The 27,920-nt window shown below is 40.3% G+C and overlaps 1 non-coding gene across 1 annotated transcript; it reads left to right on the top strand.

Moving 5' to 3' along the window:
- The first annotated feature begins 11,389 nt into the window (after nucleotides 1-11,389).
- TRNAS-UGA (transfer RNA serine (anticodon UGA)) lies at nucleotides 11,390-11,465 on the top strand. Its single transcript has one exon. It is a non-coding gene; the product is annotated as a tRNA-Ser (tRNA).
- Nucleotides 11,466-27,920: the final 16,455 nt, after the last annotated feature.

Here is a 27,920-nt window from a genome sequence, read left to right as displayed (position 1 = left end):
CTCAGCATTTCTGATGAGCTTTCTATGTAAATTAAATGAACTAATATTTGTAACATACAATAGTGTCTGACATATAGTAAATACCATATAAATGTTAGCAATTACTACTGTGATTCCTTGATTTTAGATATCTCCCAATTCTTTTTCTTCTGCTCACAGAGCTAGAGTTCACACCTCTTTCTACCCCTACTTCTAAGGGAGCCAATGGACTCTGAGACCTGTATGCCCCTGAAATCCACAGCAGTTCAGAACAATGAGAAAGAGTTTTCCACTGTCCCACCCCTGAATAATACCTGATAGACACACACTGACTGATTTGCACAAACTAATGAATTCTACTGTTTGTGGAAACCAATTTGGATTAGGTTTCTGTCATTTGTAGCCAGGAAGAGCCCTGATTTGTAGGTCACATAATTTGGGGAAATAATAATTTTTTTTTCTGTTAAATACAAGCGAGATTGCCAAAGAACCCGAAGAATCAAAGAAGTAGACTTCATTTCCCTGATTTTAGAAGTCGAAGGCTCAGGTGGTGTTCTAGATGGATTACTTGAGAATGAGAAGATGAAATCAGGGTTTTGACACCACAGTGATGGAGGGTATTAGTATTTACATATATCTAAAGCTCAAAATATAAAGGCTGAATTAGAATTGAGGATCAGAGTCTTGTTTACCCTCACGGAGGTCTGCCACTAGCGAGAAAAGTGTGCTTGATCCTATTGACTAGGCATTCTGTTTCTATGTCAACTACTTTTTATTTTGTAATTCTAAGTTGGCATTTTGTTTTTAATGCTTCTATCTCCTGAGTTGGTTAATATGACTCCACCCTTGGGAAACAGCAGTGTCATTAGCTCTTGTCATTTCACTCCCAATATACCCTTCTCTATTTTGCTCTGTGATGGCATAGCTGAGACTTCCCAAACAACATTTCCCAGAATTCTTTGCCTGTTAGGTTTAGCAAGTAGCAAGCCCCAGACCCCCCAAATTAGATAGGGGTAGGAGAGATGAGGATTTTTATACTGTTTACTTGTTATTCCTGTTAGTAAGGTACATAATATTTTGTTCTTGGCTCCAGCTTCTTTTGGTATTTTACTTGTTTGCCTCCTCAGAGGTACCCGGAGCAGCCTCTGATAATCTAAATTCTTCATTGAATTCCTGCAGCCTAAGGGGTGGTAGCTGCATTTCTCATCTCTGAATTTTCTCAGTGTTTCTATTTTGCTCCTTCAGCTCACCTATGCCTGTGTAACCAATTCTTTATATTTAATTCCCTCTTGAAATATTTACTTTGGTGTCTGTTTTCCTAACTAGATCCTAATATGTAGTAATAGAAGTAATCCTGGAAACATATCCTAAAAGATAGAATTCTGGAATTGGTTCAGCTATGCTATTGGCCTTGAATACTGCTTAACTTCTTGGCAATAAAAAATGAGTTACTAATAATACATGCTATGCACTGGTATCATGATTAATTAAACAATCTTTTGTGGTTGTGATGAAGTGTTTGCTGAAACATGGTCTTGGAGACCAAGGGGCTGTCATATACATCTTTTTTGGTAGTAATGAAAACTACAGAAACTTGAAGGTAGACTAACTGTTTTCAATTGAGCTAATGAGCTTACTGAAAGAAAAATGACAAATTCCAGCCTTGAAACTCTCAACTAAAGACACTGTTGGAGAATCAGTTTCTATAGTAGACCTAAAAGATTCTTTTATTTTCTGTAGCCACTGAGATGACTTTGCTGCAGGTCAGTTCATCATTTAATTGTGCAGAATGCAGAATTACAATTTAAGTTGGATTTTTAACTTGCCAGTATCTTATGTGAAAGTTAGGACATTGATTGAGAAGGAGTGAGACTGAAATGGAGTACCCATGTGAACTTAGACAAAACTGAAGCTTGAACCCCTGAGTTTTTCTGAGTCCTCTTTGTCAGTAAGATCAACTCTTCCTGCTATATCTGGGCAGACTGGCTTCCCCTTCCTCCAAGGTCCTGTGGGAACCTCATAGAAGGCAGTTGCCTTAAAAAGGATGCTTAGCCTTGTCAAGACCCACCAGCACTACCTCTCATGACTCTATAACTCGAGTCGGAGTAAATACAAAATATGACTCAGGAGAGTATAGGTATACTCAGAAGAATTGTAAAATTTTGTTACTATATATTGGTAAAAACCTGGTGAATTTATGTGGGGTTTATTTTCTCGCTGTTAGATTAAGGAAGATGAACTATAACCACATTGAATTAGGCTAAATTTATTGAGAGGAATTCAGAGAATCTGGACTGAATATATTAGCTCAAGCAGCTGAAAGTGGCTGTCACAGTTTGCTTAGTGGATGGAAACTCGAACTCAGTGGTTGTTTTCATTCAATGAGGTTGAGATGCCAGAGTTGGGCATAATGTGGGGGAAGGAATTCCAAGGTTGAGGTGGGAACTCTGGAGTGGATTAATCATATACAGTCTCACATTGCCCCACCTCCTCCACAGTAATACTCCCTGAGGCACTGAGAAATATGTTAATTAGAGGAGCTCTGGACATCTATAAAAATAGCTGCGTGGCTGTGGTGGCTGCTATCTGGGGTGTAGAGATGATAGAATCAGAATGTTTGGACTCACTTCACAGGGGAAGGTAGTTAAGGGTCCCCACCCCCAAATTTGTTTGTTGGGAGCAGAGGTAGAACCAGAACCCTTACCTCTTGACTTCTGGTCTGAGACTCCTTCACTAAATCTTATTTAGGCCAAAAGAGTATCAGATTGTTCTGGTGTATCCTTCAAGACTCAAGGCCACTTTGATTTTACACAGTTATATTAATGCCTACTTGTTCTCTCTCTCTGCACACATACAACTCACAGGTAGAAAATAACGACTCACAGGTAGAGAATAACGAGGCAAGCCTATAACATGCAAAAACAGAAATTGTAATCCATTACAATAACTGCTGCATGCATATGTATGAACCTTTCGAGCTATAAAGCCTGAAATGTTTGCTATCTGGCTCTTGTTGGAAAAAGTTTGCCCACTCCTGCTTTAAATTTAAAATATTGCAGATAAAGCTTAAATCCTGTGCTCAACCCTCTTTTTGTCAGTATAAATTCAATAATATTGTGTCTTCATGTTTGTAGATTATTTATAGACTTAAATAATCTATGGTTTTTCTGGTCAGAAAGATGGGCAAATTTCCCAGAAGGCAGAGCAGATGATGGTCCTGAAGAAGGGGTGCTACCTGGTCCCCTTTGGCACAAATGTATTTTAGAAACTACAATGACAACACAGAGCTTTTACAGGTCACTCATGTGATGAAAATTTGCCTCCTGATAATTAAGAGTTATCTTTACATTTTTAATTGTTAACACTGATGGTATATGCATATATATATATATATATATCAATCTCTTTCCTCACTAACTTTTTAAGGTCTACAAACCTGTGTAATTTAAGTGATACATATATGTTATATAAAATAGGAAAAATATTAAAAAGTAGAAAGAAAAAATAACTCTTTAGATCAAGCACCTAAAGACAAGCATTGTTAACAATTGTTTGGCATTAATTTTAATTGAAAAATGTTAAATAAATACAAATAAAAAATTGGTGCATTTATTTAAAAAAGCATTTAGTTGAGCAAATGACATAGGCAGGGAACAAGTTCTGAAAATCTCCCTGATGCATTTACTATTTTCTGATTGTCCCTTGTTTAACCTCAAATGTAATATTTATAGAATATTTAGTCAATAAATAATTAGGTGTCACCTGCCTCCTCTTTTCCTTTGAGATGTACGACTGAATGTATTTTCCAAGTGTCAAGAGTCTTATATAGGACAAACTATTATTTCCTGAATTACCAAAGTCATCCTGGAGATGAAGTTGTTTTGAGGTGATTAATATTTTTTTCTTTATCCTATAAGCCTGAATATTTACTGCGGTGTTCCTTTTTCATCATTCACATTTAAAAAAATCACTTGGGGAAAGAGAAACATAGAAAGCCCCTGGGAAACTTCTCCATCTTGTACCTCTTGTCTTCCCTGTGAGACTCCACCATGGCTTTCTGGTCAAATTCATTTTCTGGAGAGAGTGCCCATTGGAATGGTTCCTCATGGAGGACAAAGTGATAATGTGTTAGTCTGAAGACCTATTTCAAACACCTCTTCTTGTGGTTAAACAAATATACTGATGTTTTCAGCCTTGTTTCCTTCCCCTAAGATTATGTTCAAAATGAGTATTGTATTAGTTTCTTTTCTTTTTTAAATTATTTTTATTTATTTATTCATTTTTTAGAGAAGAGAGACAGAGAGAGAGAGAGAGAGAGAGAGAAGGGGGAGGAGCAGGAAGCATCAACTCCCACATGTGCCTTGACCAGGCAAGCTCAGGGTTTTGAACTGGTGACCTCAGTGTTCCAGGTCAACACTTGATCCACTGTGAACTGTCAGACCTCAACATATCCATCAACTAGGGAAATAAGTGTTTTAGTCTTAAAGGAGGGAGGAACTGGGGCCCACACCACAGTGTCCACACTCACTACCCTGGGAAAGCATGCCATTAGCCTCTTCTGACTCCCAGTGACATTCTTGGCATTCCCCCTTACCCACCTGGGTTTTCTACTGGGTCTCCATTTAGCCGACCCTGTCTAGGCATTCCACCCTGAGAGGAAAGGAGGGGGCATAGTCATTTGATCTTATTTCTGTATTCCCTCCTCATTTCTGTTTCCTACGCTCTCCCTGCGTGGTAAGGACGGGTTTTCTCTGTCCTTCTCTCTGAAGTGGACTTTTACACCATGTTGTTAAGAACTGTCAAAGTTCTGAGATTCACCCTTGTTGCAAAACTAACAAGTTAGGCTACCACAGTTCTAAGGATGCTGGTAGGTGACCTGAGACTCTGGAGTCAGAGACTGAGGGCTCTATTACTCATGGCACAATTCATAACATGAGCTTCGTGCTAGTGCCCATTTTCCATTTCCCCCAGATTTCTTCAGTAGGTGCCATCCATTTGGGTGGCTAAATAATAAAGAATGTTGAGGACCATATGGAATGTTTTAGGGGTCAGGTCAGAAAGTAAAATATATCACCTCTCATATGTAGTTGACCAAAACTTGTTTGTGTCCTGACCTAGATGTAAAGAATGGGGAAAGGTAACCTTCCTATTATCTCTGCTATATTCTTTAATTAGAATCTGCCAGAGGACTTAGAACAGACACTTCCCCAAAGAGGACACACAGATGACCAATAGATATATGAAAAGATGCTCAACATCACTAATCATCAGAGAAATGCAAATTAAAACCACAATAAGATATCACCTCACACCAGTCAGAATAGCTATCATCAATAAATTAACAAATAATAAGTGTTGGTGAGGATGTGGAGAAAAGGAAACCCTCATGGACTGTTAGTGGAAATGCAGATTGGTGCAGCCACCATGGAAAACAATATGGAGATTCCTCAAAAAATTAAAAACAGAACTGCCTTATGGCTCAGTAATTCCACTTCTGGGTAGATCTCTAAAGAAACCCAAAACATTAATTCAAAAGAATAGTCATGCAACCGTGTTCATTGCAGCATTATTTACAATAGCCAACTTATGGAAGCAACTCAAGTACCCATCAAGAAATATTACTTGGTCATAAAAAAGAACAAAATATTACCGTTATTAGACAGCATGAATAGACCTAGAGGATATTATGCAAAGTGAAATAAATCAGTCAGACAAATACAATATGATTTCACTTATATGTGGAATCTAAAAAACAATATAATATAAATGAATATAATATAAATGAACAAGCAAAATGAAACAGACTCATGCATACAGTGAACAGAGATGGTTGCTGGAGAGGTGGGGGATTGGGCATGGGTGCAAAAGGTGAAGGGATTCAGAAGTACAAATTGATTGTTTCAAAATAGCCACAGAGATGTAAAGTACAGCATAGGGAATATAGTCAATAATATTTTAATAACCATGTATGGTGCCAGGTGGGTACTTGAAATATAAGGGGGAGCACTTTGTAAAGTAGATGATTGTCTAACCATGTTGCTGTACAGCTGAAACTAAGGCAAAATAATATTGAGTGTAAACTGTAATTGAAAAATAAAAATTTTAAAGAAGACAAAAAGAAAAGAATCTGCCAGTCAACAATATTTATTGATGATCAGCTTGGTGCATATCATTTTATTAGGCACTATGAAAGTAAAAAGAGAGTAAAAAATTTCCATGTATGGATATAAAAAATGGATTAAGGCAAGAGGTTTTTTTAACTCCTTCTCTTCAAGGAAATCATTTAGTTATAGGTTGTGTTCTGATTTCCTTGTGAGTTAGCTATTTAGAAATTAGGGGCATATTTAAACCCTAAAAATAATGTATAAATTATCATGTATGTGTCAGATAACATGTTTTCTGGGTTCACATTCAAGGTGCCTGGATTTCTGGAAGTGACTGCAGACAGTCCTCCATGATCCACAGTTGAAGCAACAGAAGAGGGTGGGTCTAAGCTGCGTAGGAAATTGGGTGTAACAGGTTAATTCTTTCCATGAGCAAAAAAAAGATACTGCATGTTAAGCAGTGAGTGGCAACCTAAAAGAGGATGGGACTAAGACTTGGGATCTAGGTCACAAGAAAACTATGTAAAAAAACAGGAAACAAGTGACAGGATATGATGATTGTTATCAACTAGCCAGGGCTCTTATATAAAATAAGGGATGGGCGATGAACCAGTGTGATTATTGAATATGTAATGATGTTAGCTAAAGAAAAGAAAATCTAAGTTAGAATTAACATGACCTCCTTTTTGTGGCAACAGATTTATAAATTTATTTTCAACAGACGTGGTAACCTCCTGAATAGGAAATGAAAGCTACTAGTTACTTTATGAGGTCCAATTTTGTCCCCCTACCCCCATTCTTACTTTTAAATGATTCAGATAATCAAGTAGCACAATGGTAGTAGGGAACTGATATCTGTTGAATATCATTTATACGTTGGACATCACACTGCACTTTTAAAATAAGTTTATTTTAACTTTCATAAGAATACCCTGAGGCAGGCATGATTATCCCTGTTTTAACCCAAGTGAGAACTTAAACTCAGTGAAGTTGAATGACTTGATAAAGGATATGTGACCAACTTATTGTGAAACAAAGTAGAAATCAAGTCTTTGGATATGGTTTGTTGCTGTATAATGTAATGCTAATGAATAAAACTGATTGTTGTAGTCTCTGGTTGATATTTTGAGCTTTTTATAAAGCCATGTAAGATAGAATAAAAGATTGCTTGCTTGAACTCTGCCAAAGAGATAAAAGGAAGAAAGGTAAAGTATTGAAATGTTGAAAGGTATTGATTTTAGCATCACAGAAAACTATGTATACCTCTCACTCTAGTGTTCATACTCTCATTCTCTTTCTTTTCTTTCTCATTGCTATCTCATCAATTTCTGAAAAAGGACTGATGGAAGAAGCTCTTTGGTGACTCCCAGGAAAGTCATAATGTATTAAAATTATTTTCAAACTTCTAGCTAAATAGATTTTTTGCCTTGAGATTGTGAAGAAGTGATAATATTGATAAACAAAAAAAATGTATGTAGGTAGTACATGTTTTTGTGCTTTATATGAATGGGATAATTTTATATGTACTTTCTATAGCTTACTCTTTTGTTTAATGTTATGTTACTGGGATTCATTCATGTTGTTTTGTGCAGTTGTAGTTCCTTAATTTGTACTGTTATATGTGAAATTCCATTCTATACTCCCAGCAGTCATGTAAGTTTTCATTTATTCTATAACCACACCTTATACTTGTTATTGTCACTTTTTAACTCTTGCCAATCTGATAGCTCATTGTAGTTTTAATTTGTACATCTCTGAGCATTAATGAGATTAAACATCATTTCTTATGTTTTTTGGTCATTCATGTTTCCACTTCTGTTGCTTTACAGGTCTTTTGCTCATTTTCCATTGGGTTATTTATCTTTTTATCATTGATTTGGACAAGAGGTTTTTAAAAATATATATATCTTTTGGATACTAATTATTGGACAGTAGTTTGTGATGCAAATATTTTCTTTCAGTTTATGATTTATCTTTTTATTTTAAAAATAGATTTGTTTTATAAACACAAGGATTAAATCTTAATGTAGTCAAATACATCATCTTTTCTTAAGTAGTTTGTACACATTGTGTCTTAGTTAAGAAACCCTATCTATTCTAAGGTTGTAAAGATAGTTTGTTATTTCTTCTTCAAAAATATTTCTTTAATTAATTAATTAATTAATTAAATTGATTGATTGATTTTAGAGAGAGAGAGAGGAAGGGAGGGAGAGAGAAACATCAACTTGTTTCACTTATTAATGCATTCATTGGTTGGCTCTTTTATATCCCTGACTGGGGATTGAACCTTGGTGTTTCAAGATGATGCTCTAACCAACTGAGCTACTCAGCCAGGGTTCTTTATTTCTCTCTTTCTTTTGTGTGACAGAGACAGAGAGAGGGACAGACAGACAGGAAGGAAGAAAGATGAGAAGCATCAATTCTTTTTTGTGGCTCTTTGGTCTCCTTAGTTGTTTATTGATTGTTTTCTTATATGTGCCTTGACTGGGGAGATACAGCAGAGCGAGTGACCACTTGCTCAAGCTGGTGACCTTGGGCTCAAGCCAGTGACCTTTGAACCCAAGACAGTGACCATGGGGACATGTCTATGATCCCATGCTCAAGCCAGCGACCCTGAGTCAAGCTGGTGAGCCTGTGCTCAAGCTGGCGACCTCGGGGTTTTGAACCTGGGTCCTTTGCATCCCAGACTGATGCTCTGTCCACTGCACAACTGCCTGGTCAGGCATCTCTCTTTTTTTTAATACATGATTTTCTTCATGTGTATGGTGTGCTTTAGGAATATAATTTTTTTCATATGGTTAACTAATTAGAATTTGTACACTCTCCACCAAATTGGGGTGCTGTTTTGTGACTTGCATAATCAAAAGCCACTCTTCATTCTTTGATCAGATTCAATAGTTTATTGTATGGTTATGATTAAATGCATTTTATTGAAAAATAAAATGTGACTAAGCAGATTAATCTAGAACTGGTAAGCAGGAAGTAGGAAGTGTGTAAAGGAGAACTTTGAGGCAGGGAGACCAGTTAGGAGTTTATCACAAGTTCAAGAGAATGAAGTTTTGAATTATAAAAGTGACATGGAAATGGAAAGGACAAAAATATGAGAAAACTTGCAGAGCAAGAATTGACTGCATTAGTGAAAAATTGAATATAGAAAGCAAAGTAAGGTAATTGACAGGTGTGACTACAAGTTTTAATGACTCTTTCTAGGAAAAACAAGATTATTTTCATGTTAAATTTATTATAATTGATGTGGCTATAGGACACAAGTAGAGATTTAGGAAGTATTTGTATATACTTGATAAGTTAAATATATTGGAGGGATGTTTTTAATAAACTTTGTTGGCCACACCATTGTTATTGTTTCTAAGAATTCTTTATATTTTCTAGATACACACAATTTACTAAATGCTGTTCTTAACCTTGAAATTCTCTGTAGATCCTGTTGGATTTTTGTAACAAAGCATACAACTTGAAAATAATATTTTAATTTCCTTCATTCTATACTTTCCACTGTTGACTTCCTTTTATCCTCTTGGTACTGGCAAGAGATTCTAGTATAAAGTTGAAAAAAAGTAGGCAGATCATCATTGTTCTGATCTCAGTAGAAATGTTTTTATTGTTGAGTATGATGTTGAGTGGCAGTTGTTTTGTAGATACTCTACAAAGTTGAGACAAAGAAATTTTGCTCATTAAAAAAAAATCAGGGCTGAATCATTGGCCTGGACCAAGAGAAAGAGAAAGAGAATGGGAAAGGAGAAATCTATTGAGTTTTTCATTCTAATTAATATATTTTTAATTTCTAACTGTTCCGTATAGTTACTCCTTTCCTCCCTTTCTTCTTTCCTTCTTTTGTTCCTTTCCCTCCCTGCCTCTCTCCTTCTCTTCCTCCCTGCCTCCTCCTCACTCTTTCTCTTTCTCTCTCTCTCTCATTAAACTAGTTTTGTCTTTTTAAAATACTCCCTTATTTTCAGGGCATTCATATTCGTAAAATTTATTAAATATATTTAATATTTTTTTGTCTTCTAATTCTAAAATCTAAAGTCTTTATGCATCAAACTTTGCCGTCTAATATATTTCTACTACTTGTCACTCCAGGTGGCTTGTTTTCTCATCCATTTTGTGAGTTTCAACTACAAGTCCATAATTTGTTGAAGTTTTATCTGTTCAAGTTTGTCAAGCCCTTAATTGGCAATTTATACCTCCATTGATTATTTGCGTTTGCATCTGCCAAACATTGGAACTCCACTAATGCAGAAACCCTTTAAATTACCTTTTTTTTTTTTTTTTTTTTTTTTTTTTGCCTGACATGTTTTGGGTATCTTCAGGTAGTATGAGATCAGGCTACAAGCTCAGGGAGGGTCAGCTGTGGATATCAGTTCCAAGGAGTTATTTTATGTTTCCTTTTACTCAATGCCACATTGTATAATAGGCAATTTTCCTTGTTGTTCCCTGGATTTATTTCTTGTTCACATATACTTTGAGGGTTTAGCCCTTTGGGGTGCCTGATTTATTAAAGCAACTCCTATTAGATTGCTCATGTTGGTTGGGTGCCTCCCAGGATTTATTTCCTGTTGCCTGTGAATGCAGAACAAGTTCACCTTAATGGGTAAATGTCCACAAAGTTAAAACCAGATTTAGAGCTCCGCTTGCCTCTCTGGATCCCTATGGCTTTTGAGGGTACTTATTTTTCTTGCTTACTCATTGATATGTTTAAAAATATTTTTTATTATTTTGATTGTTTTTCTGTGAGAGGGTTGGTCACTGTGTCAAGTGTGTCATATTACTGGAAAATGGATTTTTTTAGAGTCTCTGAAAATAATTTATTTCTATAATAAATTTAAGATTGGCACGAAAAGGATGAGACACTTCATGAATAATAGATAGTATAAATACAAGATCATAGACTATACATTTACTCATTTATTTACTCTCTTATATATTTTACTGAACACTCTATTATGTGAGGTGCTGTGTTACACTACAGAAGATGCCAATAAGTATGCTGAAAGGTTCTAGAATTTGAAAGATAATTTATATCATTTATAGATATAAATGATACATTCAATATTTATTCCCAATTGAGGAACTTAAGCAAATCATTATAAAAAGGTGGTATTTTATCTCAATTTACAGGGTAGACAGAGGTAGCTGAGTGGAAGTTTATTCCAGGTACAAAACAAAGAGCATGGATAATGGTCCAGAAGAAAAAAAAAAAAGGCATGGAATGGCTTTAGATAACTGCATTTTTTATTAAATTGTAACTAATTGTAAGGGAATAGTTAATGATAAGAATGGAAAGCCAGGCCCTGGCTGGCTGGCTCAGTGGTAGAGTGTCGGCCTTGAGTGCAGGAGTCCTGGGTTCGATTCCCGGCCAGGGCACACAGGAGAAGCGCCCATCTTCTTCTCCACCCCTCCCCCTCTCCTTCCTCTCTGTCTCTCTCTTTCCCTCACGCAGCCAAGGCTCCATTGGAGCAAAGTTGGCCCGGGCGCTGAGGATGGCTCTATGGCCTCTGCCTCAGGTGCTAGAATGGCTCTGGATGCAACAGAGCAGTGCCCCAGATGGGCAGAGCATCGCCCCCTGGTGGGCGTGCTGGGTGGATCCCAGTTGGGCGCATGCAGGAGTCTGTCTGACTGCCTCCCTGTTTCCAACTTCAGAAAAAAAAAAAAAAAGAATGGAAAGCCAGGCAAAGGCTTGAACATAAAGGGCCATGAATTCTAAACTAAGCCATTTGAACTTAAGTTAGTAGAGGGATTGTTATTAATAGATGCATAAACCTCTCAATTTGAGACAGTCTGAAGTGTGTCATTTATGGGAGGCTGAATGTAGAATCAAGATTTATTCAATTAGCCCTGGCTGGGTGGCTCAGTGGATAAAGCATCAACTTGACTCCACCTCTGGTCAGGACACTTATGAGAAACACAACTAAGTGAAACAAAAACAACTAAGTGAAACAATGAGTTGATGCTTCTCTTTCTCTCTCTCTTCCTCCCCACCTTGTTCTCTCTTGCCCTTTCCCCCCTCCCTTCCTCTCTTTATCTTTCTCTCTGATAAATGGGGAAAAAAGGATTTGTCCAATTAAACTCTAGCAATTGCAAATGGGTAACATGAAGAGGATGAAGTATGGAAATGCAAAACAAGTAAAATACTATTTTACTCAGGGTTTTTGATATGAATAATCTATATTTCTGACAATGGCTTGATGTTGTTTACATAATTACTATTTTCCATTACTTAGGGAAAAAAATTGTTTTCTAAATAGGTTTGAAACCACATCATGGTATTTCTTTCCATGAGTAAGATTTCATCCTGAGTCATAACTGTTGCATCCACTGGGTACGAGAACGGAGACTTTCAGGAGTTTAGATGTTACTTTATTGGCCAGTTTAACCTGCGCAGGGGCGAACTCCCGAGATGTCCGGAGACACCGTGCTCACGAGGAGCTGCAAACGGAAGCCGCACCTGGCGCTTACAGCTAGGTCCTTATATATCCTAAGTGAGCAAGCATTATACAGAAGCAGATGTGGCAGTTTAGCTATTGGCTAGGGAGGTCGCACACAGCATAGCAACAGGGCCTGGCATAGCAACAGGGGCCGGTTTTAGCTTAGTGGCGAATTTCAAACATAAACTTCTGATAAGGGTCACTGACCTTCTTTGTTCTCAGCCTCACAGGGGCCCTATCAGCACTCCCTGTTCCTTCAATAGTTACACTCTTGGCAGCCCCAGCATATCATCAGTACTCCCTGAATCTAACATTCCCCCATCTCTTTTGGGCATAAATCAAACCCTTGATTCTTCATCAGTGGGGAGACTATTGTAAGGTTGGGACAGAACTATTAACTTTACTACATCTATCCTCTCCTTTATGAATGGAAGGAGCTTATTAAGGATTATTGGTCCAAAGGTAAGAGCCAATAATAATAATAGGAGGGGTCCAGCAATTGCAGATATGAGGGTAGTTAACCAAGGAAAAGTCTTGAACATAGAGGCATACCAGCTAGGGCTGTCTTCTTCTAGGTTCCTATTCTTTAATCTGTTTGCAAGTATCTTGATATTCTCTCTAGTTACTCCAGAGTGGTTAGCGTAAAAACAACATTCTTTTTTTAAAGCAGCACACAGTCCTCCTTGCTCAAGGAGGAGGAGGTCTAGCCCTCTCCTATTCTGAAGGGCTACCTCGACTAGGGAGTCTATTTGCTTCTCGAGGTATATTACCTGGTTTTGATGGACTCTATTGAAATTCACTGACTAGGGTCTCACAACCCTACTTTTTACAAAAATAATCTGAGTGAGACCCGTATATGCGATGCCGTCCGGAAGGGGGTTCGGGGCAAGCATAGTGTGGAGTATACTATAAAGCCCTATTTTTTTACATTGGGGTTACACCTATTACCTAAGGTGTATGAGCTAGGCAAATCATCAGTGAGAGGGCTCCTGGCTGAATCAGAATGTCTCCAAGCTGCTGGTGAATTACAGAACTTGTCTTCAAAGAGCTTTGATAAGTCAGCTTGGGGAGTTATGGGGTTGTTATTATCCCAAGTGTTATTCTGTGCTATAACTGTGCTATCTGCTGTCCTGATTAAAACCTATTCCTGCAACTCTAGTCCCTTGCTGGGTAAACAATAAAAAGTTATCAGTCCTAAGTGGAGGAGAAGGTGAGCTTTAGAGGCTCTCTAGGGGTCCGCTTGACTTGCCATCTCCGAGATCCTTCGTCGGGTGGTTGGGCCAGCTTCACGTGGGAGAGGTGGATCCAGTAGGGCTTTTCAGCTACCTTAATAGCTGTGGGTGTACTCAGGATCACCTGGAACGGTCTATACTACCACGACTCAAGGTTGCCCCGTCAGTGGTTGAGAATCCACACCTACTGTCCAGGCTCCGGTAGTCGGGAGCTGTGTTCCGCATTCGATTGGGCTGATCTCTGGAGGGCCTGCACCTCGCTTCTGATGTGTTGCAGGGCCTGCAAGGACTTGAGGAAATTATGATTAGAAATCTCTAGTTCCCCTCTGGTCAATCGAGGTACAAGGGGAACAGGTTGCCCAAATAAGATTTCATAAGGGGTCCATTTATTGAGATAGGGGGTACATCTGGTTCTAAAAAGGGTGAAAGGGAGAAGCTCAACCCAGTTTTTGCCAGTCTCCCCTCTCAGCTTAATTATAGTTTCCTTCAGAGTCCTGTTCATTCTTTCTACCTGTCCTGAACTTTGGGGCCTATAAATGCAATGCAATGCAATGTCCAATTAACACCTAACTTAGTGGCTAATTCTTGAGATATCTTGGATATGAATACAGGTCCATTGTCTGATCCTAGGGCTAGGGGAATGCCATATCTAGGTATAATTTTCCTTAATAAGACTTTACAGACTGTGGAAGCAGCCTCTCCTCGCGTGGGGAATGCTTCTACCTATCCTGAGAAGGTGTCTACTAATACTAATAGATACTTATAACCTGACTTCCTAGGGGTCATCTCTGTGAAATCTATTTCCTACAGTTCTCCCGGAGCTTTTCCCCAATACCTCACAAAGGGGGGTAGCTTCTTATTCTGTGCATTTACTCTGGCACAGATGCTGCACCTCGAGACAATGGAGTGGACAATATCCCTGATGTTGGGCCCTACATAATACTTCCTGATAAGTTGTTCTAGCTTGTTTTGTCCTAGATGGGTACTAGTATAAATATTTCCTACTATTTCTTTTACTATTCCCTGGGGTAAATAGAGCCGGGAGTCAGGAAGCTCTATCTATCCCTGCTAATTTTTCTTCCCTTTCAACTGCATCCCTTCCTGCTCTTCTTCTAGGGAATATCTAGGATCTGGAGGGAGCAGGGAGCATTGGCTTAGGCAGCAATGGCAGAAGGCTTTCTTGTGGCCCAGTGGCTGCCTCTCTTGTACCTGAGTCTGCTAGGTTGTTACCCTTTACAATAGACGAGTCCCCTCTCTGGTGTCCTTTGCAGTGGATGACAGTAACTTTGGTAGGTAGCCAAATGGCGTTTAGGAGGGCAAGAATTTCATTGCGATTTTTAAATGTCTTTACCCCCCTGCTGTCAGTAAGCCTCTCTCCTTGTATATGGCTCTGTGGACATGGGCAGTGGCGAATGTATACCGGCTGTCAGTATAGATGTTGGCAACTTTTCCCTCTGCTATCTGTAAGGCTTGGGTTAGTCCTATTAGTTCTGCCCTTTGTGCAGATGTTCCTGCGGGCAGTGCTTTCTGCCACAGGACCTTATTTTCCATGGCCACTGCTGCCCCTGCATGTCGCTGTCCATCCTTAATAAAACTGCTCCTGTCAGTAAAGGTCAGGTCTGCCTTTCTGTATGCTTGATCCCTTAAGTCTGGGCGGGAGCCAGTCACTGTGTCAAGGATTTGTTTGCAACTGTGGACCAAAGTGGAGTCACTGGGTTCAGGGCAGCAGTTTTGAGGAACTGAACAGATGGAGGGTTCAGCAGCTGAGCCTGATACTGCATTAGCCGCGCATTAGATAGCCACCTGTCAGGAGGTGCGCGCAGCACTTGCTCTATGTAGTGTTCCTCAATGACTTTGATGTCCTGCCCTAAAGTTAATTTACTAGCCTCCTTGACTAGTATGGAGGTGGCAGTAAGTGCCCTCAGACATGTTGGCCATCCCAAGGCTACAGGATCAAGTTGCTTGGACAGATAGGCGACAGGCCTCTTCTATGGCCCAAGTTCCTGGCTCAGTACCCCTAGAGCTACCCCTCCCTTTTCTGCTATAAATAGCTGAAAGGGTTTGGCCAGATCTGGCAGGGCCAAAGCTGGGGCAGTCAATAGGGCCTCTTTAAGTACTTGCTTCTCCTTATCTGTCCATGTGAACTTCTCTTCCTTACCCCTGGTTAGTTCGTGCAGGGGTTTAGCTAGTTCTGCAAAGCCTAATATCCACAGTCGGCAGTATCCTACTGCACCCAGGAATTCTTGCACCTGTCTCTTGTTAGTAGGCTCGGGGATCTGCAAGACCGTCTGAATTCGCTGGCTGGACAATGTCCTTTGCCCTCCCTGTAAGTTATACCCTAAATAACAGTTTACGTCACAATCTGGGCCTTCTTGGTGGAGACTTGATACCCCATTTGCCCGAGATTTTGAAGCAGGTCGGAGGTGGCTTCTTCACAGTCTCCTTCGTCCTTGGCAGCTATGAGGATGTCATCCACATACTGGAGCAGTACAATCGATGGATGGGAGGAGCGGAAAGCCTGCAGATCTTTGCTGAGGGCTTCATTAAAAATGGTGGGGAAATTCTTAAACCCTTGTGGTAGTCTGGTCCAAGTGAACTGCCCCACCAGTCTATTATCTGGGTCATTCTATTCAAAGGCAAAGATCCCTTGGCTCTGAGGTACCAGGGGAATACAAAAGAAGGCATCCTTCAAATCCAGGACAGAATAATAGGTATGGGTTGGGGGCAATGAGCTCAGTAAGGTATACGATTGGGCACCGTGGGATGAATAGTCTCTACCTGTGCATTCACCTCCCGCAAGTCCTGGACCGGACGATAGTCTTGGGTCCCCGGTTTCTGGACGGGAAGCAGCGGGGTGTTCCAGGCTGATTGGCACCTTCGAAGGATGCCTGCCTCCAGCAGGCATTGCAAGTGCCGGGCGATTCCCTGTCTAGCTCGGGTTGGGACTGGGTACTGCCTGATCCTAACCGGTCTAGCAGTGCTAAGCAGTTGCAGCAGAACAGGCGGTTGGTGGGTGGCCAAACCTGGGGGGTTGGTTTCTGCCCAAACCTCAGGTACCCGGGCACGCAGGGCATCTGGAACCCCTTCCTTGGCCTCCTTACTTTCTAGGACGGTGGCAAGTAAGTGTTCTTCAGACAGTGGGACAGTTACTTCTATGCTGACCTCTGCCTCTTTGTTCCCTATAGGGCTTTCCTCCCGTCAGAAGGTTATGGTGGCCTGAAGTTTCTGCAATAAGTCCCTTCCAAGCAGTGGGTAAGGGCAGTCTGGAATGACTAGGAAAGAGTGGGTGATGGTGCCTCGACCTAAGTCAGTAATTCTTGCGGTGGCCCATGGGTAGGCTTCTGCTTTGCCCATTGCCCCTATTATCTTAGTAGTTGCCTTCTGCATCTGGCCCTGTGGTTTCTTTAGGACTGAATAGGTGGCTCCTGTGTCGACTAGGAAGTCTATTGGCTTTCCTTCAACTGTTAAGGTGACCATGGGCTCCTGGGAGCTGGCGGGAATGGAGCCCTGGCCCCGTCAGTCTAAGGTTTGGAGCAAGAACTCTGGGTCCTGTCTTGGCCCTTGGCTGTCGGCCTTCAACCTTGGACACTCTCTTTCCCAGTGCCCTTTCTCCTTAGAATAGGCACATTGATCTTTGGCTATTCGCCATCCCTGGCTCTTCTGCTGTCTCCCTTTCCCTTTGGGAGGAGGTTTCTGGGCAGCAATCAGAATTTTGACAACTTCCTTCGCCCTGCCAACCTCTGGATCATCCCTATTGACATACACCTTCTGGGCTATCTCTAATAGCTTGCTTCTATTCTCTCCCTCGAACCCCTCAATCTTCTGAAGCTTTTTCCTAATATCTGAAGCGGCCTGAGTCACAAAGGCTATATTTAATAGTCTCCTGTTTTCTTCTGCCTCAGGATCTAGAGGGGTATATACTCTATAAGCCTCTATGAGTCTTTCTAGAATGGCTGCTGGGGATTCCTCTCTTCCCTGAATGACTTCACTAACCTTACTGAAGTTGGTTGGCTTTCTAGCTGCTGCCTTGAGCCTCCTCAACAGAGCCCAGCGATACTGGAGAAGCACGTCCCTTCCCCAAGTGGTATTAGGGTCCCAGGTAGGAGGTTGAGATGGGAGAGCATCTTCTGTTTCTCTTCTTCCCTCCCGAGTTTCCCTTTCTTCTCCCAATACCGCCTTAGCAGCTTCTCTCATTATTCTGTCCCTTTCTTCAGAAGTGAAGAGGGTTTGTAAAATCTGCTGACAATCGTCCCATGTGGGCTGATGGGTCCCAAAAATGGTCTCAAGGAGAGATATTAGTCTCTGAGGTTTCTCGGAAAATGGGGGATTCTGATGTTTCCAATTGTATAAATCACTAGTGGAATAAAGGCAGATAGATGAGGCGAGGAGGTGCCTGTGGGCCAGCATCTGGTGCCAGCGGTGCCTCCTGGAGAGGCAAAATGGCTGCTCCTCCTGGATGAAGAGGCAAAATGGCTGCGCCTCCCAGAGGAGGAGGAGGCAAAATGGCTGCGCCTCCCAGAGGAGGAGGAGGCAAAATGGCTGCGCCTCCCGGAGGAGGAGGCAAAATGGCTGTGCCTCCCAGAGGAGGCAAAACAGGGTAAAGTCTGGACGGTTCACCAGGCCATGTCTGGGAATGGGCTTCTCCCTTTTCCTTTTCTTTGACCCTCCCAACTTTCCCATTTCCTGTAGCCCCGCTGGCTGTCCTTCAGACACTTTCTGATGTACCTAGGCCGCTTGGTGGCTATATCTACCCACACATCTATATATAGGTATTGGTCTGGGTGGGGAGCCCTATAGACCGTGGATATGACAGCAAATAAAGTTGGAAGGTCAAAAGTGCCCTCTATAGGCCATCCTACATTAAATGCAGGCCATTCCAGCTGGCTCAAGGTCCGGAGGAAACCTGGACTCAGCTGCGGACCTCCGTACCCCTGAGCCCTCTTCTGGAAATCAGAAAAATTCTTCAACAGGCACTTGAGCGGGGATCCTGGCACAGACTCCTGTTGTCCCATCCTAGATGACTCAGGAATAATGAGAAAGGGTAGGATACAGGCAACACACACTATTAACACAAGGAACACACTTGTCTCTCTCACACTCAACTCAGTCATTCGAGCTCAGAAAAAACGCAGCACAGTGCAGTGCAAAATGGATTCCTAATGTGACCGGTCACTCTAAAGTTAACAAATCTAAATATCCAAATTTCAGAGAGCAGCATCCCGCTTCTGAAAGCCCTGGGTAGGTTACCGGCAGCGTCCTACCTACTACCTCAAGATTGTGTGCTCCGGAGCCCAAAAGCCAAACCAAATGAGGATGCTCCGTGAATACTTACTCAGCTCGAGCTGTCCTTCCAGTCTCTGACCCAAAACTCCGCCAAGGGAGAATCCCGGGCAAGCCCCCAAAATGTTGCATCCACTGGGTATGAGAACAAAGGTCGGAGACTTTCAGGAGTTTAGATGTTACTTTATTGGCCAGTTTAACCTGCGCAGGGGCGAACTCCCAAGATGTCCGGAGACACCGTGCTCACGAGGAGCTGCAAACGGAAGCCGCACCTGGCGCTTACAGCTAGGTCCTTATATATCCTAAGTGAGCAAGCATTATACAGAAGCAGATGTGGCAGTTTAGCTATTGGCTAGGGAGGTCGCACACAGCATAGCAACAGGGCCTGGCATAGCAACAGGGGCCGGTTTTAGCTTAGTGGCGAATTTCAAACATAAACTTCTGATAAGGGTCACTGACCTTCTTTGTTCTCAGCCTCACAGGGGCCCTATCAGCACTCTCTGTTCCTTCAATAGTTACACTCTTGGCAGCCCCAGCATATCAGTACTCCCTGAATCTAACAATAACCCTGAGGAAACATTATCTAGAAACTAATTTAACTCCCTTACTTTAAAGAAAAAGAACTGAGTTGGCTCTTGCTCAGAAGGTTTTGGTTATTTTATCTGATTTCTAGATTATGATATTAAGTATTAATAGAACAGTGCATCTCTATAGGCTCCTCAGGCCACCTCATTGTGTTAATAAAAAAAGGAATCATTACATGTCAATCAGGATTTGTGGTCTCAAAATTCAGGGTCTACTTTATAAATGCTAAGGATTAGAAAATTATCAAAGTGACACTAATAGGCATACTATAACTGGCTAATGTAATTTTTATTTCTGAACTGAGATGAAAAATGGAATGTGTGTCTTTCCATCTTTCTTCACTCCAGTACAAAAACCTCATTAGGTCTGGCCTGCATGTGGGGAAATGTAACAGCTGAGGCTTCTCTGGCAAAATACATTAACATTACAAATGAAACTTGGTCTGGATTTATTTCAAGGAGCATTTTCTCTCAGAGGTATAGTATGAATTACATTAGGAATGCAGTTATTAAGCTCTGTTGAATAATTCTGTTTTATAAAAGTAAAGTGACCTTTTGTATCTCTCAGAGGGTAATAGCTCTACAGATATATTTAAAATAATACTAATTGGGGCAGGATGTCAAATTTATAAAAATATTTGGGGAAATTTGGTATTCAGTTAAAAAGTATAAAGTATCTTAAATAAGGCAATTCATATTTTAGACAGATGTCTGACCTTTATTACTTCCTCATCAAACAAGTCTATCATTGTTATAGGTTGTAGATGGGGAATGGAGGACAGAAAAATACTATTGAAAATTCTCAGTTTTGTACTGCTTGAAATATGGGCACAATTTGTAACCTAAGCTCCCCAGCAATTACCATAACTATTGTTTTTCTTCTGTTATCAGACATATGCATTTTTTCACATTTTGACATACTGGAAACCTAGGTGGTTCCTAAAAGCAATGTCAAAAGAAAACATGCCCTGGTTTCTATGCTTCTTAGAGGTCATTATCTTTGGGAGTGATAATATGTGGTAGCATTCAGATGCTTAAATTAAGTCTGAATTTCTAATGCTGCCTTAAATATTTTAAAAAGAGATAATATAATAGAACTGAATGGAAACATTTTATACAAGGAAAGACATTAAATGCCAAACAATGAAATCAAATGTGGTAGCAAACTGCCAATGTTATTGAATGTATTATGACATTTCAAAGCTAGGAAAGACAGATTTGTGATCTTACAGAATTATCACTCAGGTGCCCAGAATCTATCTATCAAAAGGATGACTTTCAGGAGAAGGTAATTCATTTACAGTGATGGGTAATTTAATTAAGGAAATAGTGTAACTAACCAGATAGACAATGCAAGCTAAACCCTAAAATTATACTGTGGATCTTAAAGGTGCCCAAGAGGTGAACAACACAAGCATGGGTTATAAAAAGCCATATATGTTGTCATGCTACTGACCAAAATCAACTCAGGAGACTCAAAATCAATTCAGAAGACTGAGTGGGATGACACTGGAACTAAAATATCATTTTGATGATGTAGAAAGTGCTTTACCCAATAACATGAATAAAAATATAGTATCATGATATGAAAATAACTTAACATATATCTAATTAGTGTTTTGTTTCTGGCCATATAATAAGTACTTATAAGCAGAAAGGTAATCACTAAAAGCCACGATGGATTTACAATCTCTAAATTACTTCACATTAATGCGATATCTTTATCATCACTAAGTTTGAGATGGGAAGAGCAATCTATATTTCAGTAGGACACTTAACAAATTCATTGTATTCTTGTGGACAAAATAGAAAAATACAGCCTAGATTAGATGTTGAGTGACTTGTGCTGATACAGTCTGATTGGATTGATGGCATCTAGAGAGAGATTGCCCATTGGCTGTGGATGACTCTCTCCCAGACATTCTATGCAGTGTATTTTGTTGGTATCTTAAACACGTGGAAGCTTTTCTTATAAGACTTACAGTTAAAAATATGTATGAGAGATTTAAAAAAATACTTTAGATGATCAAATCAGTATCTCTAAAAATTTTGAGAGTAGAGCGACAGACTAAATCAATTAAGAAAAACATAAAATTCTGAACCTGGGTCTATAAAGTGAATTTGTTCAAATAAGCTAGTTCTCAGTTTGTAACCATTTTGTTATACCTCTTGAAGCCTAAGTTTCCCTATGTGTAAAACGGGAATAATAATATTAGCTACTTAACAGTTTGAGGCCAAGGGTTCAGCACAATTCTGGCACATTTCTTTGCCAGAAATCCTGGGATAGAATCCAACTTCTGTCACTTATGGGGTATTTTTGACCTTGGGTAGGTCAAATTCTTATTCTTTCTAAACCTCATTTTCTTTACTTGAAAATGGTGATAAATATAGTGCCTACCTCATAGGAGGCCAGTTCACTGTCCCTCAGACCGTTGGGGGGCCGCCACATACAGTGCTCCTCTCACTGACCACCAGTGAAAGAGGTGCCCCTTTCCGGAAGTGTGGCGGGAGCTGTATAAATGGTTTCAGGTGGCCACATGTGGCCGTGGGCCGTAGTTTGGGGATGCCTGTCATAGGTGATTGTCATCAGAAGTAAATGAAATGATGCATGTGAGGCCCTCTTGGAGGTGCTTGGAACATTTTGAGTTCCAAATGAATGTTAGCAATTGTAGTAAACATTAGTGTCACTTCCAGAAAGTCTACTTGGATGTTTTATTGGGGGAAAAAAGAGAGAGAACTATAGCCACCCAGAATAGTGAAATCATACTTCTACTCTGTTATAGACTAAATCTATGCTATTACTTCCATTTAAATGTATACTTTTAAGAAGTATATTGAAGCCCTGACTGGTTGGATCAGTGATAGAACATCTGCCCAGCATGTGGACGTCCAGGATTTGATTCCTGGTCAGGGCACACAGGAGAAGTGCCCATCTGCTTCTCCACCCCTTCTCCTCTCACTTCTCTCTCTCTTCTCCTCCCCTCTCCTGCAGCCATGGCTCGATTAGAGCAAGTTGGCCTGGGCACTGAGGATGGCTCCATGGCCTCTGCCTCAGGTGCTAGAATGGCTCTGGTTGCAACAGAGCAAAGGCCCCAGTGGGCAAAGTCTTGCCCTAGTGGGCTTGCCAGGTGGATCCTTGTTGGGGTGCATGCGTGAGTCTATCTCTGCCTCTCTTCCTCTCACTGAAATTGATGTGAACATCAAATTAAATCATGTGAAAAATGATGTAAACCTGGGATGCCTACTTGGAGAGATTAGGGTAGGAAGATGCATTCTGAAGGGTCCTCATTGAGAGGAATGAGGCTTGCTCTTTTGGGCCCCAGAGTTAGAGTTTTGACTATGAACCAGACTTTTTGCTCCCCTAAAGAAACTCTTACTGTGAGAGCTATCCAAAGGCAGGGGCACTGCCTGGGAGGGTAATAATTTCTCAGTTCCTGAAGTTTTTTTCTTTTTGGTCTGAAAAGTCATTTGAGGGAGAGTTGTAGAGATTTCAGGGATTTGAGATGAAGTTTGGCTCAGTGATCTTTAAAGGCCAGTCCTTTCTGAGGTCCTGTGGTTCTGCAGCTGTTGACTTCTTTATAGTGCTTAACATTTAAAGTCTTTTAAAGCCCTGCTTCCAGGGCTTCACATAGTCTTCCCTTTCAAATTATTTGACAGAAGCATCTCAAATAATTTGAGATGAGTAAGAATTGAATATCCCTGACCTTTAAGGGCTAACATTTATTTCCTTCATTGCTCTTATCTGAGGTATCTGGAATGGGATCTGCAAAATCTGGCATGCCAATCAGCCTTGTATATCTTTTAAAATAGAAAAGTTTTAAAATGGCAAAAGAATTGTCAGGTCATAGGAATTCTGATGACTCAGCTTCGATAGCCAGCAATGCTCCTCCTGTCCCAAGTAATGTGAGTATTAGTGAATAGATGTGCGGATATTGGGTACATGGTTCACAAACAGCTTGTTATTTCAAGCATTCTTTTGACAATGTGTGTGTCTCATAGGAAAAAAATTGTATTGACATTTTCTATCTTATTCATCATATTCTGTTTCCAAGTGGTTTAATTTTTCTTTTATTTTTAATTCATGCTTCCTGGCCTTTGCGTATTATGTGTTGAAAAACTCAAGACTATCTCTATGCTGTTATGTTGATTAGCAAATACTTCATGAGTAGCTGTGAAGGACAATGGAAAATGAACCCCTCCAATGGGTACAACTGTATGGTTAACTTTGCCTGGAAGAAGGTGACATGATGTCAGATCTACCCCTGTTCATGGGAAGCAGCTAAAGTTTTGGCCATATGGAGTTAGAAGGAACAGAATTGGAGTTTGCTGTTAAGGAGTACTGAGGAAGAACTACACAAGTGAATCTCTTGAAATGGGCCCAGTGTGTGGCACTATCAATGTCCTATGTGAATTTTCACCAAATGTTTAGTAACCAGGTGAACCAGATGACTCAGGCTGTTGTTGTCAGTCAGCTTCTTTCCCCAGTGACTTTGCTGTGTCAGTGCATCCATAAACAACAATAAAAGTTAATGGGAGACTTCAGCAACCCCATATTGTTAGGGTCACCAAGACTCAGAACACTTAGGAATTCAGCTTTGTATTACCCCATCAGACAAAGACCCATGACCAGTTGAGATGCTGCCTGAGTACAAAAGGAACTTGGAGGGAGAAAGTCTTCATTACTAAAGAAAACCTCAGAAGCAATGACAGAAATGAAAATTATTGTTCCTGATGATATTTTGTTCCTTATTCTTCGATGTATACAATAATATATTAATATTTTTCCTCTTGTTTCCCTAGTTTTTTTCAAAATTAATAATACTTAATGTCTACAAAACCTGACATATTTTCAACTTTAGTGGCCGATAATTTTAGTATTCATTAGGTTGCACTATCTTTAAATTTAAAAAAAATTTTTTTAAATTAACAGAGTAAATGGACTTTTTTGGCCTATAGTTCCATGGAGATTAATGCATATATGTAGATTAGTGTGATCACATCACAATTAAGATAAAATTTTATTAACCCCCCCAAATCTCCCTTGAGTTATCCTTTTGTGATCACACTTTCCTAACTCCTAACAACCACTGATTTTATTTCTATCATGATAGTTTTGTATTTTTAAGAATATGATATAAGGGCCTTGGTTGGTTTTCCCAGTGGATAGAGTGTCAGCCTGGCGTATGGACATGCTGGGTTTGATTCCCAGTCAAGGCACAAAGGAGAAGCAACCATATGCTTTTCTCTCCCCCTTTCTCCCCTTTCTCTCCCTCTTCCTCTCCGCAGCCAGTGGCTTGATTGGTTCCAGCAATGGCTCATCCTCAGTTGGTCCTAGCACATCAGCCTCAGGTGCTAAAAATAGTTCAATTGATTCAAGCATCAGACCATGAGCCAGGTGGATCTCTGTTGGGGTGTATGCAGGAGTCTTTCTCACTATCTCCCCTCCTCTCACTTAAGAAATAAAAGAATGTCATATAAATGGAATCATACGATGTATACAATTTTGAGGCTAGCTTCCCCCCTTAGCATAATGCTTATGAGATTTATAAAAATTATAATTGTGTCAATAGTTCATTCTTTTTTATTGCTTAATAGTAATCCCCTAGTTTTCATTATGTGGTAGATTGGTGGTAGTTCACTTTATAATTTATCTGATAGATTTCAAGATATCAAGATGGGATTATAAATGAGCTAGAAGAGAAATGAACACCCAGAGGTGGTAGTTTTAATGCAGAAATACGTAAATGTATTTACATATGTTGAGTAGCAAGCAGATGGACTGCAGCAGAAATAGCAGTTTGACTCACTTATTCCCAATCTGTCCCATTTTTAGTGTGCCTTCGTGAACCAAAGAAGTGAGAAAGCTAAAATATTCCCAAGACTCTCTTGTGATCAGATTATACATTAAAAGTAGGTTTTGTCAAGAAAGTGTAAGCACATGAGTCTCAGAAGGAGAAAGAGAACAACATGAGACAGCAGCTGCATGAGTGTGGATGGATTCTTCTGGCTGACATGCAACAGCGACATTTGGCTTTCTGCGCTAGTAGGCACAGTGGAACACTTATACCTTAGGGATCACGTGTGCTGAGGCATACATGAAGACTGCCAGGCAATTTTCACTACGGTAGTCTTGTGTGTTGTAGGATGTCATTTCTAGCTGTGCTTCACCTGGTTGTGTAGATTCAAGAAATTCTGTAAGGTACTCGACTCTGTGTAATAAATTCCTTTCTCTTTAAACTGAGTTAAGTGGGTTTTACTATCTGCACCTACTATGCGAAACTCCTTCGTTCCTCAATTGAGAATTTGGGAATTTCTCCAACTTCATCTTTGGATAAATTTTAGAAATTATTAAATTAACTGCTGTGTGTTTGACATATTTGATATGAACAATAAAAAATTCATTACCTTCATCTATGGAGATCACATACTGCATTAATTCAAGTAACATATTCTCTGAGTGCATATGTACTAGATCTGGATATCTAGCAATTAAAAGCAAAGCTGAAATCTGTGTTCATGGAACCTCTATTTTTGCGAGGAAAAACAGACAAGTGTAATTGGCCACATGAAGATGATGATAGTGCCGGGGGACAGCAAAGTGGGGGAGGCAGGCAAACTGTCAGGAGTGTCAGGGATTTTAGAAAGGGTGGCCAGGTAGGCCCTTATCAAGAAAATGACATTTGAGCAAAGACCTAAAGAAAGAGGAGCATTCTGGCAAGAGAGAACAACAAATACAAAAGCCTTGAAGTAGGTTGAAGGGGCAAAAAGGAGGCCAGTGTGGCTGGCGTGCAGGGAGTGAGGTGACTTTGGGATCATAAAGTCAAGTGCAAACAAAGGTACTAATAGTGTATGCTGATGACAACAAAAATTGATATATCTATATCTATATATATTTTCCTGATTATCAACACAATACAAATACCCAGAAATCTATCTGAGAAAACTTCTAATCTCCAAAGGAAACATTGGAGATACTCCCTCCCCTACTCCTTTTTGGGGAGTTCAGGGGTGAAACAGTGGTGTGACTAAGAAGGGAACGTTTCCAGAGAGCTACAAATGTACCACTTAGAATCATGTATGTAACTCAGTGCACATCGAGCCCACAGTGTCAGGTGTTTGTAAGCCCGGATTTGCTGATGAAGAAGGTAGAGCTGAAGGAGACTAGGTAATGTTCCCAAGATCATACAGCTGGGAAGCAGTGCAGTCTCCATGTAAAATGCAAGTCTGTCTGACTTCACATTCTTCTCAAATATTTCTACAACTTCTCACAGTAGACAGAGCTCTTCATCCAATTAAATACTTTTCTCCAATACTTAAAAAAGCTTTATTTTGATCCTTGAAGGAAATGAAGAACAGAGGAGACCTGGCTCACTAGCGAAGGGTTTTCATAGACTTAGAGAAAGTAAACCAAGATAGCCTAATTTAGCCTTTCTTCATGACCTATTTTCCATTTTTGAACCATCTTTTTTTGTGCTTTTATAAATCCTCTTCATTTATCCTCCCCGATTCCCCATACTTTCCTCCCAACAAATTATTTAAAATATGGTGAATAAAAAATGAATAAACCCTGGCCGGTTGGCTCAGTGGAAGAGCGTCGGCTTGGCGTGTGGGAGTCCCGGGTTTGATTCCCGGCCAGGGCACACAGGAGAGGCGCCCATCTGCTTCTCCACCCCTCCCCCTCTCCTTCCTCTCTATCTCTCTCTTCCCCTCCCGCAGCCAAGGCTCCATTGGAGCGAAGATGGCCCGGGCGCTGGGGATGGCTACATGGCCTCTGCCTCAGGCACTAGAATGGCTCTGGTCGCAATAGAGTGATGCCCTGGATGGGCAGAGCATCGCCCCCTGGTGGTCGTGCCGGGTGGATCCTGGTTGGGCATATGCGAGAGTCTGTCTGACTGCCTCCCCGTTTTCAGCTTCAGAAAAATACAAAAAAAAAAAAAAAAAGAAAAAAAAAAAAGAATAAAATATATAATATGCTAAAATAGCTTAAGATTTATACTCCTTTTTAATACACTCCAGATTCTTGTTTCAAAAATTGAATTGATACATATATATTTTCTGTAAAACATCTGGAAATGTGGAAAAGTATAAAGAAATGGGGGAAAAATCACCCATATTATTATCATTATCCAGAAAGCACCATTAATCATTTGGCCTAACCTTTCAGTCTTTTTTTTTTTTTTGTATTTTTATGAAGTTAGAAGCAGGGGAGGCAGAGAGACAGACTCCCACATGCACCTGACCAGGATTCACCTGGTATTCCCACCAGGGGGCGATGCTCTGCCCATCTGGGGCGTTGCT

This window comes from Saccopteryx leptura, chromosome 12 (genome assembly GCF_036850995.1).
Source record: "Saccopteryx leptura isolate mSacLep1 chromosome 12, mSacLep1_pri_phased_curated, whole genome shotgun sequence".
Taxonomy (NCBI): domain Eukaryota; kingdom Metazoa; phylum Chordata; class Mammalia; order Chiroptera; family Emballonuridae; genus Saccopteryx; species Saccopteryx leptura.
This window is presented reverse-complemented; position numbering and strand designations above follow the sequence as displayed.